Consider the following 16,104-nt stretch of genomic DNA (forward strand, 5'->3'; position numbering starts at 1 on the left):
AAAATCATGAGAAGTTGACATTATCAGATTTATGTTTAGAAAAGATTTGCCATTTGAATTCCGGTTATTTAGTGGGAGAAAGTTAAGAGCAGGTGTGGGTCAACTAGTTAAAAAAGTTGTTTTATACTTCAAGGCATCAGGATCCCAAATATCACCCATGTGTGCAGAGCCAGATTTCTACCTTCATTGTTACTTTGGATCAAGATGGTAAATTAAACCTTTAAAAATTATTATTACTATAATTGTATAGCAGAACTCATCTTGCAAACACAATCTTAAGCTTCATAAAAACCACCAAATGTTGAGCTGCTCTTGTTCAGGTTGGGATGGGGCGATGATGAACAGAATCTGTCTATGATGATTAATTTTATGTGTTAACTTGCCCAGGCTACAGTGTTGAGATGTTTAGTTGAGCATTATTCAAGATATGTCTGTGAAGGTGTTTTTGAATCAGATTAACTTTTAATTCTATTGACTTTGAGTAAAGTGGATTGGCCTCCATGATGTGGGTGAGCTTTATCAGATCAGTTGAAGGCCTGAATGGAACAAAAATACCCCCCTAAACAAGAAGGAATTCTGTAGCAGGCAGCATTGAGACTTGAAATGCAACATCAGCTCCTCTCTGGGTCTCCAGCCTGCCAGTTCACCGTGCAGATTTTGGCCTCACCAGCCTCCGTAATCATGTGAGCCAGTTCCTTAAAATAAGAATCTCTCTCTCTCTCTCTCTCTCTCTCTCTCTCTCTCTCTCTCTTTTCTGTCTCTCTCTCTCTCTCTCTGTCTCTCTCTCTATCTCTCTGTCTCTCTCGCTTTATATATATGTTACTGGTTCTGTTTCTTGGAAAGCAGCTATGCTCACCACTATACCACCAATACTCTATTGGTTCTATGTCTCGAAGAACTCAGACTAATACATCATCTATCTCTACCCCACCCTACTATACCCCTACAGGAAGTACAATTCTGTATTCTTTCTTTCTTTCTTTCTTTCTTTCTTTCTTTCTTTCTTTCTTTCTTTCTTTCTTTCTTTCTTTCTTTCTTCTTTTCTTTTTCTTTTCTTCTTTTCTTTTCTTCTTTCTTTTCTTTTCTTCTTTCTTTCTTTTCTTCTTTCATTCTTTTCATTCTTCTCTTTCTCTCTCTCTCTCTCTCTCTTCTTTCTTTCTTTCTTTCTCTGTATTCTTTAGAGCTGAGTTTTGAAAACCATTGAGTTTGAAAACTGTTGAGTTAAAGGCCTTGAGATGGTATTGGGGAAAAGATGGAAGGACAATTTAATGGAAATATATATGAAACTCTAGTTCCCCTCTTAGGTCTGTGCTATTTGATCACTTCTCTCTCCTAGCTTTAAAATACAATACAGAACGATGATTAAAAAATGGAAAGTATTTTTTAATAGGAGCAAAAGCAATTTTACTCCTAATTTTCAATTTTAATTTAAGCATGAAATTGTATAATAGAGCTCAGCTAAAGATGAATAGAGGAAATTGACCTCTTTGGAATATTAATAAGACTCATCACCTTCTCAGGTTGGAAAAATAGGAGCAAATATCTCATCACTTATATTAACAGTGCTTCCTAACAATTTTGGGTCTTGGTGTCTTTAATAATCTGATGAGTATTAAAAACATGGTCCCTTTCTCTCCCAAAATGTCTGATTAAAAGTCATACACTTAACATTTTGCTGTGCTTTCAGATGTTTGTGGATGCAACTTCAAAACTCTTGCATTGGAAATATTACTTATTAATACACATTTGGGTGGTGGGCAGTGTGATTGAGTGCAAAGAACTCTACATGGAATTCCAAGACCTGGTTCAAGCTCTGGTTTTGTCACGATCTAGCTGAGTGATTTTACGCAAATGGCTTCAAATTTACAAGTTTTAATTTCTTCAGCTATGAAGTGGGATGACAATACTTAATACAGAGGGACATCATGCTATTAAATTACATTACACATGTACAAAACTTTGCAAACTTTAAAGGACTGTATGGATATAAGATGATGGTATCTGCTCATTAGACAAACTTGTCAGTTACTTAGGCAGACCTTGTTTGAATCATGGGATATAGGAAAGATGAGTTTTGATGGGGAGAAAACAAATGCTTGGGATCTTTGCTACGCAGACAGCCAGTATACAGGAGGCCATGGGAGTGGAAGCAGACAGGAAGCCAAGGAGAAAACGCATAGGTACAGATAGGAGGATGGAAAAAAGCCTCTTTGTGGCTTTTTAGGACTTGAGCTGGTCTTCAGTTTGAAAATCACAGCGATGGTACCTTCTTACTTTTGAAAAGGGACTTCTTCTCAAGGAGGTTGCATGCTGATGATCATGTTTGAAGTACTTGGGACTGGGTTCTGTTATGGTTGCTTTGCAATCGAGAAGTCTAAGTATGAGATGGGCTGATTTGTTTAAGCTTATGTTGCCAGCTTTTAAGAAGCTTCACTCGCTCACCTGCCACTCACCTCCTAGTTCTTAACAGCCCAGTTCCTAACAGGCCATGGATTGGTACTTGTCCGTGGTCCGGGGGTTGGGGACCCTTGATCTAAAACTTCATGCGATGGGGAGCAGGGTTGCAACAAAACTTTAAAAATCATGGCATTCACCCACCCCTTGCAATTACCTCTCTGTGACCTTTCTTCTCTGAAAGGATGCTTTTATTAGCAGGCCACTCCACACCCTTCAAGCCCTATTATAATTATTGCTATGCATCCTACATTACCTACATAGCAGTATCCAGCAACCAGCCACCCATGTCAAAAATGTGAAGACTGTGGGTGGAAGGAGGAAACATTTATAAGACATGAACTGGAAAATAAGGATCTTATATTCTTTCATGTGATATTGCAAATCTTTATTCATTATCATAAAATATAAATTTTCCTTAATAGCTCTTATGAAAAAATAACACTTTTAGGCTCTTTCTTATAAATCAATGAGATATACTGGACAGGTATTTTCCCAGTTTTATAGGAAATTGAAGCACAAAGCCATAACTTATTACATAATAAACAAATTATCTATATTTAAGTAGTGTATCTGTATAGTTTATTCTCTAAAACTGGACTGTTTGATAATTAAAGATGGTGTTATTAATAATTACTCTCAGACTCCAGCTAGGCTTTCCCTAGGAAATGGAGATGTATTCTCACTTTATTTGAAGACCTGTGGTTGGGACTTGGGCAGAACTGGAACCCAGATGTTTTCACTCAAAGCCATTTCATTATACTCCAAATCTGGATACATTATACACAGTGTAGGACTATGACAACTGCAGCTACCAGTTTTTCTGTGCTTACTGTGTGCTCAGTCATGCACTAAACACTTATTGCATATCATCTTTATTCAGTTCTCATAACATTTTAAGGTCAATGTTATCCTTCCTACTTTATAGATAATGAAATGAAGTTGGAGAGAGGTGAATTTAATTTCATTGCTAAGGTCACAGAGCTAGTAAGGACTATCTATATCCAAGTCTAGCTCTGTGTAATCCAAAGTTCAAGTTCGATCACAATTTTATTAAAAATATTTGCATTAAAATATTCAATTTTGAAACAGGAATTCTTCATCACTAATTAAAATATTTTATACTTAAAATAGGTTTTAAGTAATGCTAGAGGTCCTGAGCTTATTACATCACTCCTCGAAGAAGGGGGTTGGAGAAGATACTGGGATTGAAATTAGAGCGAGCTCCCATACAAATAATGAGATGGGGGAAATACCATCCTCTGATTTGGGTAAAGAAGGCCTTGCCTGAAGAGATGGATGTTTTGTTTATTTTTATGCTCCAAAAGTAGACTATATTCTGGGAGAGAGCCGGAGGGAGTGGGAAGAGTCTTTCCGGCTGTTGGTCAGATGTATGTTAGAATTACAAAGTAAGGATTTTCCTTTGATTAACTCAAACTGCTTAGAAAAGGTGAAGAGTTTATCTGTAAATGGGACTTGGTAGTACAAGCCAGCAGCAAAGAGAAGGCACATTGGGATTCTTGAAACTAAGCTACCTTTAAGCCCTAAGTGATGTGTAGGGTCTGGGGTTATGACTCTGGGCTATGGATCAGGGTGAGTTAAAAGGAATGTTTTAGTCAAAGAGTAAGTGCATAAAGGAAAGTTACTAACTTATACTTTAGAGTCTACTAATTTTAGATTTGCTTTTAGAAAGTGATTTAATATGTGTTCTATTGAGATTTGATATATGTATGGAATATATATTTGAATATTATATTCGAATACATATTTGTATATATATACATATGTGTATATATACACATTTTGCTTCCAAGACTGTTGGAATGCTTATGCAATCAATGTAGAGATGTGAGAAGCACAGTTAGAGTGAACCGATGTGCTGGTCAGTAGAATAATCAAAGCAGGACTGTAGAGGGTCTGGGAATATTATTAAGACAGAGGTTCAGTGATAAAATAGGGATGGCAGGGTAGATCCTTGATTGTTGGAATAAGACTGGTATATAAAGTCAGCATAATTAGCAGCAAGAAGAGCTTCATGCTGAATCTCATGACTGGTTGAATCAGATTTAAAAATTCCTCTAGTCTGGGAAAGAATTGGCTTTCAATCTTGAGAGTAGCTGAGCCTTCTGGTGATGGACAAGTGGCCCCAGCTGTGGGAGGTATGTACTTCAGTGAAGCAGACAGATCCTGAGTATGCCATGAGAGAAAGAGAGAGAGAGAGAAAGAGAAAGAGAGAGAGAGAGAATGAATATGGTGGGGGGCATATTTCTAGCAATATTTCAGGACAGAGGTTCAGAGCAGTCAGCGAATTTTGGGATTCTGGATAGGGCCATTGTGTGGTGGGTTGATTTGCTAGATGGACTCTCGGGACTCAGCATATTTACTCATAAATAATAGTCATATTTACAAGTAAGATTTAGTGCAGGGAAAAGATACAAAACAAAATGAGCAAAAGGAAAAGGTGCATGGAGCAGCATCTGAGGAAAAACAGCACAAGCTCCCAAGACTCCCATCCTCATGGAGTCCCAAAGGACATGATTAAGTCCTCCAGCATTGAATTGTGACCCATGTGTGGACATGGTCTACCAAGGAAGCTCATTAGAGATGCAGTGCCCAGGGTTTTTACTGGGGGCTGGTCATACGTGGCCTGGAACATACCCAAATTCTAGGCTCTGAGGAGAACAAGCGTTCAGCAAAAACCACATGATTTGTACAGACTGTTTAGGCACAGTGAGCCATTCTCATTAGTTAGGTAATGGTGAGAACACTCCTGAGGTTCATGTTCCCAGATGGTAACTTAAGGGCCAACTTTGCAGCAGGTCTTTCTAAGGATAGTAGCCCCAGGCCTGCTATGTTAAACTTTCTTCTGCATAGTCACTCAAACCATAATTCTGTCAAAAACTGGGATAGCTGCCCCTCACTGGTTTCTCACACCTCCACTGCCCCTGATGGGAGTCTTGCAGAGGTGGGGGATTCTTATTTTGGGTGTCTGCAAAGAATACCTTGAGATTATTTCTGCATCGTGCTTCTGGGTGTGGTGGACCCAGAGCACATGCCTTCCAGAATAATAGGTCATAGTTTTCTGTTTAATGTCACTGATTATTTTCCAGGAATATTGTCTCCCACTAACCACATTCCTGTAGGCTGTTGAAGGGAAGTTTCCAACTTGGTTGGAGTGAGGCACATTGGATACCCTCATCACTCTCCCCCACTCTTTAAGTCTTTAAAGGCAGAATCCTAGCAGATTCATTTAGGAAACCCCTAGAATTCCTGAACAGGACCATGTGCATAGTGAATCGTAGGTGCCTAGGCAACAAATAGAGGTTGCCACATATCAACCATAAAGGTCTCATTCAAAGAGACTGGCAGGCTTCAAGCCTTGTGCCCACAGACTCGATCTTCTTGCTAGTTTAAGACTTTGAAGGAGAGAAAACTCCAGCTGAGTCTGAAATGAAAATGTAAGCAAGGGAAGCTAAAAATAAACAGAAATGTGGGATTCCTCAATTCAGACAGGCTGTGACAGAGTTAAGTGTCATGAAACTCTAAGTGGTGAAGAAGAGGAATTAGTTTTAATGAGGGAAGATTCTATAACTGCCTGAAAAACCTCAGTGAAAAATTAGAATGCAATTTTCCTAGATAGGAGAGTGGTATTCCCTTTTCTAACCCCTCAGATCCCTGGGTGATATGACATACTTTCTTACTTCCTAAATACAACCAGGTCACCCATCCCTGAGAGAGTGAAGTCCAGTGAATAGGAAGCACAGTCTCTGACCCTAAACCCAGAGTGGTTTCTGAGAATGGCCTCAACTGCCTGAATTTTTTGGTGTTGGGACATAGATTCATCAAACTAAAATATTAACAATGGAATCAGCCTCTGAGTCTTTAGTGGGTTTCAAAGTTTTTATCTGTAGAAACCTCACAGATTTTTATGCAGAAATGCAAGATATGAGGCAGATAAAGCAGAACTTCTGACTGAAGCTGAGGTAGCTAACTGGCTTCCCACACCTCCACTGGCCCTAAGTTATTTCCAAGGAACTCTTGGAGGCCCTGCTGGGCAGGGTTGCTGTCTGCAGTTGAGCAGGTTATACATCTAGACAATCTACACATTTGCCTTAGAACATAGTTTGAAAAAACTAGTATACTCTAACCCTCTCATTTCAAGATAAGGAAATTGAGGCCTGAGGTGAAATGACTTACACAACATCAAGAAATTAGTAACAGAGATGTGGTTCGAATGCAGGAGCATTGACTCCCAATTTATTGCTATATTAGAGTCTTCCTATCCTCTAGAGTCACTAGCCCACCTGTATAAAAATAGTGTTAGAGCAGGAATCCTGGGTCAGGGTGTCTCATACTTCTGCTTAAGAGAAGACACAAAAGAGGAAGCACATTCTTGTGGTTAAGGTGAGCTTTCAGAGATGCCAACTTGGTTAGGCAACCAGCTAATCTTCGATCTTTAAGCATCGATGGTAAAAGAAAAGCTGAGAAACTCTCTTACTACTTGAGCATTAGCTTTTCAATAAGGATACTATTAATAAAAGACTATGAGCATGACTTCAACTGCGGCTTTGAATGTGACTACAACTTAGTTTATAACTATGATAATCAGCTCCCAAGTACTGAATTAGGTATTATTTTTGGGTTCTCTACCAAACTTTAGGCTCCAAGAAGGCAAAATCTTTGCCTTTTCTGCTGTGCACTGCTTCTCCAGTCTCACATACCCAGTTGATGTTGAGTAAATATTGGGGATTGTTATTAACTGAATTGCACTTCTTCCCACAAGTCCATATGTTGAAGTCCATATGTTGACTGCATTTGGAGGTAGGGCCTTTAAAGAAGTAATTAAGGTAAAATGAGGTCTTATGGGTGAGCCCTAACCCAATCTGATTGGTGTCCTTATAAGAAGAGATTAGGATAAGACACACACACACACACAGAAGACCATGTGAAACCAGAGGAGAAAATGGCCATCTGCAAGCCAAGAAGAGAGAAACCTCAGAAGAAATCCACCTTAATGACATCTTGATCTTGGGCTTTTAGTCTCCAGAACTGTGAGGAATAAGTTTCTGTTGTTTCAGCCACCTGGTCTGTGGTATTTTGTCATGACAAACCTAGCAAACTAATACAAAGATTAAATAAAGAATTCATAGTTAGGTGTGATGTTTCTGAGTTTGTGGCTCTAACTACTATTTGTAAAAACACATTTGATATTCCTATAAAAAGAAAGATGGGTAAAGACCTATTCATTCAGATGATCTTGGATGGATACTGATTCAAGGTTACCTTTAACAAGTCATGAGGATTGATTCTGTTTTGTAGCCCAAATTCTGAATTGGCTATAATCTATAACCACTTCCTCCTGCCTAGCCCCAGAACTTTTGCTATTAAAATGTTTGGAACGTTTTTGGTTTCCTTATTTTAATTTTTACAAAGCAGACGAAGAAGTGAGAAGCACAGGTAACAACAAAACTATAAAACTAATTAACACCTCAGATTATAATTAGAAGCGGTTGACGGAATGTCTCTTTTAACAAACCCTGTGAATATTCAGGGTTTTGCTGCTGTCACTATTTTCCTAGAAGAAACAGGTGCTTTTTTTTTTTTGTATCCAATCCCAAAAGTAAGTTTAATGTGTTCACAATAAATTATACACACAAAAAGAGTTATATGGGAGACCACACTCTTTGCAAACCACCTTGGGGTAGATAATTAGAGACATTGGCACTGCTTGCTTCTAGCAGATATTTTGATGGAACCGATGAGCCCGCTTTTCAGGCTGGAGGAGGAGGTGGAGAAAAAGGAAGGCAAGGGGCAGGGGCACAGGCAGTGAAAACCTGTAATAAGATATAGACCCTCAGAGAGCATCACAGCTTCAGATGTTACCAATTCCCTTTCAATACTTAGAGCTTCTCTGTAATGGATCATATGGTTAGATTTGTGGCTCTGGGTTAAAGTAAATCTGACTCTATAACCTAGGCTGGGTCACTTAACCTGTCTAAGTCTCAATTTCTTCATCTGGAAAATGAGTATAATGATAATTTCCACCTCATAGGATTTTTTTTTTTTTTTTTTTTGGTGAGAATTCATTGAGTACAGGAAGTTAAGAACTCAGTAAAAGCTAGCTAGCGGTTATGGCTATTAGGTAGATTTCAGACAGTGCTCAAATAATTGCAGGGATTAAGAATTTGCTAGCTTCATCCTTTCTTTGGTTCAGAAAAACCCAGTAAACTGGGAGCAAGATGACTTTAATTAGAGACTCAGATCTGTTAATTTTAAATAATAGGGTTGCCAGTTGGCATACCTCACAGGATTGCTGTGAGGATTGAATGAGGAAATGTATAAAGGAGTTCTTCATGAACTCTAAAGTGCTATAACAATTTATTTAATTTTTATTGCCCTTTGGGGCTGTGCAGAAGAAACTTTAGCTCTCTAGTGCAATTATTCTCAAGTTTGTTCAAATTTGGACCGAGGAACATTGATATCCTGTAAATGTCCATGAATCTAAGTGTGTGTTCTGGGGACATGGCATCCTATGAAAAGATGAATGGTATTCCTGAGGGGAAAAGAGAATCTCACTGAATAGGACTGGCAAACCTTGGAAACCATGACCCTCTTGGAGATTCACAAGCCTGTAGTATATTAAAGGTTCTGAGAAGTCCTGCATTAAAGAAATCTGTTGGACTTTGTTTTACCCAAGTTCCTTAACTGTATTTGCCCTCAGAACCCTTTTTCATGGAATGCTCCTTTTCTTGTAGGACACTATTTTGGAGATGTTGCCAACCTTTGATATATTTGAAGAGGCTTTAAGTGTCCTAACTTTTTTCCTTCCTAAACGTCATTCCTTTAACTATGTTCCGTGGTTCTGAGTCTCTTTTATCATGTCAATCATTTTTTTCATATGTCCCATGCATTTATATTTGCTTTTGTCTGATGTGCACTTGAGCACACAATTCTAGATGTGGCCTAACAATCAAACTAGATAGGGTTAGACATACTCTGTTGAAAGAGGAACATGGAAGAGGGGGTGGGGACATATAGGTCATTACTAGTTGCTTTTTCCATGTTCTCAATGTACAGATCTCTCTGAACCTCACAGGCCACGCTACCCTGATTCTTGGGGTTACCCCATCTTTGGACCTGAGAAGCATTTACTTAGGCCCAGAAGCACTAGTACTGTTTCTCTGTCTGGAAACCATTGGCCCCTAGAGGGCAATGTGGTCACAGGAAAAAACTGGAAGGTTGGTTTACCAGGACTTCCTGGGCACTAAGTGTACACAGTGCTACTCTGAGGAATTGTTGTACTCCTCCAGTTTCTCTTTTTTCTCTTTTTCGCCAAATGCTTTAGGAAATAGTCAGAATGTCAACTGGTGCGTTGAGGCAAGCACTGAGGAAAGGTAGAGGTCCCAGAAGGAAGACTCAGCTAATGCCTCAAAAAGGAAAGGAGTTTATGTCACCCGCCCTGGGTAGTGGTTGTGGCTCTGTCTCATCATTGTTCCTGTATCCATGCTGTTATGTTTCTCATTTAAGGCTTCGATTATTAGGAACAAACTTCTTTAAGAGCAACAAATACACTAATGTCCCTGGACTCAGGGTTTTAGAGTTTGATCAAAATTTTAATGCAAGGGGGAAAGGAGATCTTTTATTTCAATATGTAATGAACTGTTGTATATCATGATATAATTGATATACACAGTTATCCTAGTGGTGAAGAACAAAGGTTTAGCTGAGGCTGAGTCATATCTTGCCCCTGTTACTTACCAGTAAGGTAAGCTGGGGCAAGTTATTTCAGCTCTGTGAGCCTCAGTGTCACTGACTACATATGAGGAGGAAGTATTATGGACCTGAAAGGATTATGAGGGTTAAATATAATGATAAATGTAAAATATTTTGAGTAACAGTGGCTGTCAAAGTGTGGCCCCAGGACCAGCAGTCTTGACATCACCTGGTAACCTGTTAGAGGTGCAAATTCTCAGGCTCTATCCAAGATTTACTGAATCAGAGACTCTGGGGATAGAGCTCAGTGAACTGTGTTCTAACAAGCCCTGCAGGTGACCCTGAGGAATGCTAAAGTTTGAGAAATGCTGTTGTACAGTAAATAGCTTGCAGATGCTCAAAATAATAGTATTTTATCATTGCGAGTATAAATTGTTGCCAAGAGTACAAAATATGGAGTCTCTGCTATAAGAGATGGACAGACTTGTTGGAAGATCAAGGTGCCGAATGTTAAATAGCAAAATAATCAGTGTGATTATTGACAATGAGAATAGAAATTCTGAGGAAAGAGGAAATGATACCTGTAGGATTGGTATGACCTGGCAAGGCTTCGTGGTAGAAGAGGGCTTCAATGATGAAGAGTATTGAAAAGGCAGATGGACATGAGCAGGGCATTCTGGGTGAGGAAACAGTAATAGTGAAAGCTATGGTTTATAGGGGAGAATAATCAAGAAGTACTGATAGCAGCTAAGTCAACATTTATTTAAAATTTCTGACCATCCATTATAGGCCAGATGATCGATAAGAACTGGGGATATAGAGACCTGGGGCAATAAATTCCTAAAGGCACCTTAAGAATTGAGGAATTGGATCTCCTCCTCCTCCTCAACATCATAAATGCCACATTGAAAACTTACTGTGTATTAGGTACTGTTCCGAGTATGTGAATCTGCTCACTTAATTCTAGCAAAAACCTGATGACATATGTATTATGATTAGTTCGATTATTATTTCCATTTTATACATGAAGAAACTGGCTTAGAGAGATTGAATGAACTGCCACAAGTCACGCAAGTAATTAAGTAGAGGAACTGGGAACTGGACCCAATTCTGTCTGATTCTAAGGGGCTCTTAAGTAAATGGTCAGTTATTCTTGAAGGCTGGAGAGTTTGTGTGGCAAAGCCAGAAATGCTCACCCAATATTGCATTTGCTGTTCTATATCCTCCAGCCCTCCATGCAGGTAGGTGAGGCCACATAACTAATTCAGGGCAAAGAAACAGAGAAAGTACATGTATCACTTCTAGACTCAGGCATTGCAAAACTTGTACGTAATTCTCCAGCCTCTCTTTTCCTGCATAAGTGACCTGGAGGGAAGATTTGTGTTCTAGATTTACCATCACAGGATCATGGAGACTTTGTTGGCCTGAGTTCCAGAGTAACTTTGTGGAACATCACCCCCTGGAGATCTCTGATGGATATGTAGCTTAAGCAAGAAATATACCTTTGGTCTACAGCTATGCCATCCTGAACAAGCCCAATCCTGTCTGATCTCAGAAGCTAAGCAGGATCGGGCTTGGTTAGTACTTGAATGGGAGACTACCTAGGAAGACCAGGTGCTGTAGACGTAAAAAATAAAAAAATAAAAAATTGTAAGCTGACAAGTTCCTTGCAATCTGTTAAGGCAACCAAAGGTTGCCTCACCTAAAAAAAAAAAAGAAAGAAAGAAAGAAAGAAAGAAAGAAAGAAATATATCTTTGCCAAGTTATAAGGCTGTGATTTGGGTGTAATTTGTTACTATGGCTGAAGCCTAGCCTATGCTAACTTGCCTAGCCTCAGATAGTTTATAAAAGAGGATAAAATTAGATATGTAAGATAGAAAGGATCCTGAATTTTGGCCTAAGGATTTTCTAATGTAGTTTGTAGGCAAGTTAACTGTTGAAAGTTTTTTTTTGCAAGAAATGGAAACTTTTTAATTTGTTTCTTTTAGGAACTGAGTTAAAGGTAGACACAACAGTGTATATATAGCATTTTTTTTTGAGATAACCCTGTTTTAATATGTTCTTTCTAGTTTGATAACAAATCAATCTATCCCAGAATCTTGAAAAATTCAACATTTTGAGGTTAATTCTAAATTTTACTGGCTTCTTCATATACATTGAATCAATATACAGACATATACACATACATCTCCCCCCCCACTCCAATATATGCACACACCAAAACAAACACAACAACAAAAAAAGAAAATTTCTTTCATATGCTTGTGTGTCCTAATTTTCAGACTGGGAAAATATGATTACCATAGACATTTTCTCCTAGTTGCCCCAAGGAATGTCTTCAGAGTTCAGTTCCACAAGCAGCACTTTGTCCTGAAGTTCACATCTGGCCCCTTTTCTCCACTTTTGGCAGATAAAATGTGACAGCAGTGCTCTCTTTTAGTCTGGCTGCCAGCATGAATATGGTACCTTCTTTAGTTTACCTCCTTCCTAAAGAATAGGCTGGGAGCTCTTTCAGACCTTTTAGATTCTTGGTGTGAGCTTGGAGCTCAACTGAGGTAGACAGGATTCCCGAGTTGGCTGAGTGATTCTTTGTTATTTATTTTTAATGTCAGATTATAATAAGAACCTCCAGGGCCTCAAGGGAAATACCTTTGAACAGAAGCAAGATCTACTGTGGTGTATATTTGAGCCAGGTAATAGTTCAAGAGCCAATTGCCAAGGGCAAGTGAAAGAAATTGGGAGAAGGAGGTATTATTTAAACATTTATATATAGATTCAAACATGGAATCATTTATATGAGTATCTATAACTAGGAAAAATCGTATTTCAACAAGTATATAAAAGAAGTTCAATGTGAAATTAATAGTAGTTTACTTGATTTTTATGAGGCGAGTGTGCACTGAGATGTGGAATGCTAAGAGACAACTGTATTATTAAACAAATATGTTACAAAAGAGTCCAAGGGTGGGGTAATCTCTTGTCCAGTCTATGTAAATTCTTGGTCAAATAGCATTAGAAGGCTAGGATAAAAGGTGGGTGTGCTTGGACACATATGGCAGAGGGACCAAGAAGCTATGACATCAGATCTTAGGCTGGGAGACCCTACATGTCACTCAACATTAGTAGGCATCAATCTCCTCATCTTAGAAATAGAGATTTGGTCATGTATTCAATAAATATCTATGTGTCTTGAATTTTCTAAATGCTGGAGATACGGTGGGGGAATAAGATAGTTGTGGTCGAACTCTCACATAAGCAAACAAATGAACCAGGTAATTTTTGTTATTTAGTAGTGCTATGGAAAAAGAAAACAGGTTGAAAAGATAGAAAATAACCAAGGGATAGGGAGATAATCTAGGATAGAATAGAATGACAAGAGAAGATAGCTTTGCCAAGTTTTTCTGGGCCTATGGTGGGGCAGGGGGAACAGACAAGGACAAATGAAGTGAGAACAGAAAGAAGCAGTGTGACTAAAGCAGAATGGACCAGGGAGGGTTAGAAGTAGAAGATTTGGAGGGAGAGATGGGCAAGCAGCAAATGACATAGGGCCATGCAGAATGCGATGAGCTGCTTGGATTTTACTCCAAGTGCTATGGGAAGCCATTAGCAGGCTTAGGCAAGGAAGTAACAGGATCAGATTTATGTTTTTAAAAGCCTCATTCTGGCTGCTTGTTGAAAATAGATTTTTGAGGAGACAAGAGAAGGGCAGCAAGACAAGTTAGGCTCTTTCAATGTCTCAAGATTATGTTTGGATCAGGGGAGGCAAAAGAATTTTAAAATGATGAATTTAAAATGATGATCTTAGTATCCGGCTAAAATATGTCCTCTCCCTCTGTGCCACCGCTCCCCCCTCGCCCCCGCAACTGAAAACTCATGGGGACCAAGAATGTTCACTATTTGATACAATATATCTATTTACTGAATTGGGGATGAAATATAAAGTTATCAAAACTTATTATTAGTAAAAGTCTCATTAATCATTGTACGAAGTATGATGATTCATTTTCTAGGTATAGATTTATCCAGGAAACAGAAATTACTTGAATATTTAATACAGAAGGTCTTTCATGGAGACAATTGTACACATATGTGATAGAAGGACTGAGATGTCAGGCAGGGGGCAGTGAAGCAACTAGAGATTATAGTAGTGGGAGGCCCCTACCACTAGGCTTGAGGGACAGAAGGTGGAGCTGGTGCAACTGGAGCCTAGGGACTGGGGTCACCTGAGGGCACGTCTGGAGTGAACTAGAGGCATGAGGGAAATGCAGGCACTGCCTGAGATGCTTGAGAGAAATACCCTGGCTGCTCTCTCTTCTCCCTTCCAGTCTCTTGTCAATGTTTCCCATTGAGCCAAAGGCTCAAGAAGCAAGCTGAGTAGGAGTCTGGAAACCATGTACAATGGAGCAGGGGTGAGGGAAGGAGTGGACCTGGGGGCAAACAGGCCCGGGACTGATTCTAGCCCTGCCTTCTGCCTCTGAATTAAAAAGCGTGTAGTGCTATTTAGAGTTGGGGAAGAATGGACAGTGGAGGCAAGCAACCCCCTACAACTCATTGTCCTAGCACAATATGAGCTTATTTTGCTCTCTCATAGCTGTCTGATACAGGTTCCTGATTGGTGAGTGGCTTTTCTCCACAGAGAGATTCAGGGCCCTACCATCCTGTAGATTCAGAGTCCTCTTCATCTAGCCAGTAAGTAGGGAAAGAAAGTGTAGAGAAACTTCATCAATTTCTTTCTTTAATCCTCATAACAACTCTATTCATTGGCCACTACTATGCAAGTGAGGAAAGCAGGGTACAGAGAGCGTAATTAACTCATCCAAGGTCATACAGCTAGAAAGTGATGGAACTGAGCTCTTTGAATTAAAGAATCAAAAACTATGTAAGAATAGTGACCAACAGCAAATTGGTAGGTGATAACACTGCTGAGAGTGGCTTACATCTCAAAGAAGAGAAAGAGATTTGGAAAAACAGCACCCCAAATCCTAAATTAATAGGATGAAATTGAATAGGGGTATATATAAATACCTGCACTTAAACTCAGAAAAGCCACTTTGAAAATGTGATGTTTGTGTTCTCCCTTGGATCTTTATTTTAACTGCGTAGATATATACTCATGTTCTGTTTCTAGGCTGACAGTCATTTTTAGAAATAAGCAAGATATAAATTAAAAATAAATACCTACATACATACTGGATGAGAAACACTTGGTTTAACAGCAGCCTACAAGAAATAGATTTAAAGGTTTTAGTTGACTGCCAGCTAATTATGAAGCAGCAGTGTGAGTTGGCTTTCAAAAAAAGACTTCTGTATTGAAGTCACATCAACAGAAGCTAAGCATCCTAAAGAGGGGAGGTGAAAGTCCTTCTCTACCTTGGCACAACCTCAAGCGTTTGGTTCTCAGTGTTACATTTGTTGAAGGATGCTGATGAGCTAAGGCGTGTTCCAAAGAGGCAATAGTGATGGAAAAGGATCTTAAACCCTTGTCATCTGAGGCTGGGTTAAATTTAGGAGGAGAGAGTTAGAGGGAATGTGATTTGGAGAGATAATAAATGAGCAGTAGGTTTTCTCTGTATGGCTCCAGGGAATGGAGCCTAGAGCTAGAAGCTGAAGGGAAAGTGATTCCAGCCCAATGTGACTAAGAATTTTCTAACACAATGGAATAGGTTAAGTGTAAATAACTAGCCACTAGAAACCAAGACTGAATATAGCTCATGAACGATTAGGCGGATAAAACTTAAAATGTCTGGCAAGGTCCCTTACATCACTCTTCAGGATCAATGTGTTGTAATGTACCTCCTCATCCCTGCATCCCAGGCCCACTGACCTTTTTCCGTCCTTCATATACAAACTGGTTTGCAAATATTTTGTTCCCTTCCATAGACTGCCTTTTCATTTTGTTGATGGTTTCCTTTGCTGTACAGAAGCCTTTTAGTTTGA

At 39.2% G+C, this 16,104-nt stretch overlaps 1 pseudogene; it reads left to right on the plus strand.

Annotated features, from left to right (window-relative positions):
- Window positions 1–11,674: 11,674 nt before the first annotated feature.
- Window positions 11,675–11,793, plus strand: LOC120606362 (uncharacterized; annotated as a pseudogene).
- Window positions 11,794–16,104: the final 4,311 nt, after the last annotated feature.

Source organism: Pteropus medius, unplaced genomic scaffold (assembly GCF_902729225.1).
Source record: "Pteropus medius unplaced genomic scaffold, Ma_sr-lr_union100, whole genome shotgun sequence".
Taxonomy (NCBI): Eukaryota; Metazoa; Chordata; class Mammalia; order Chiroptera; family Pteropodidae; genus Pteropus; species Pteropus medius.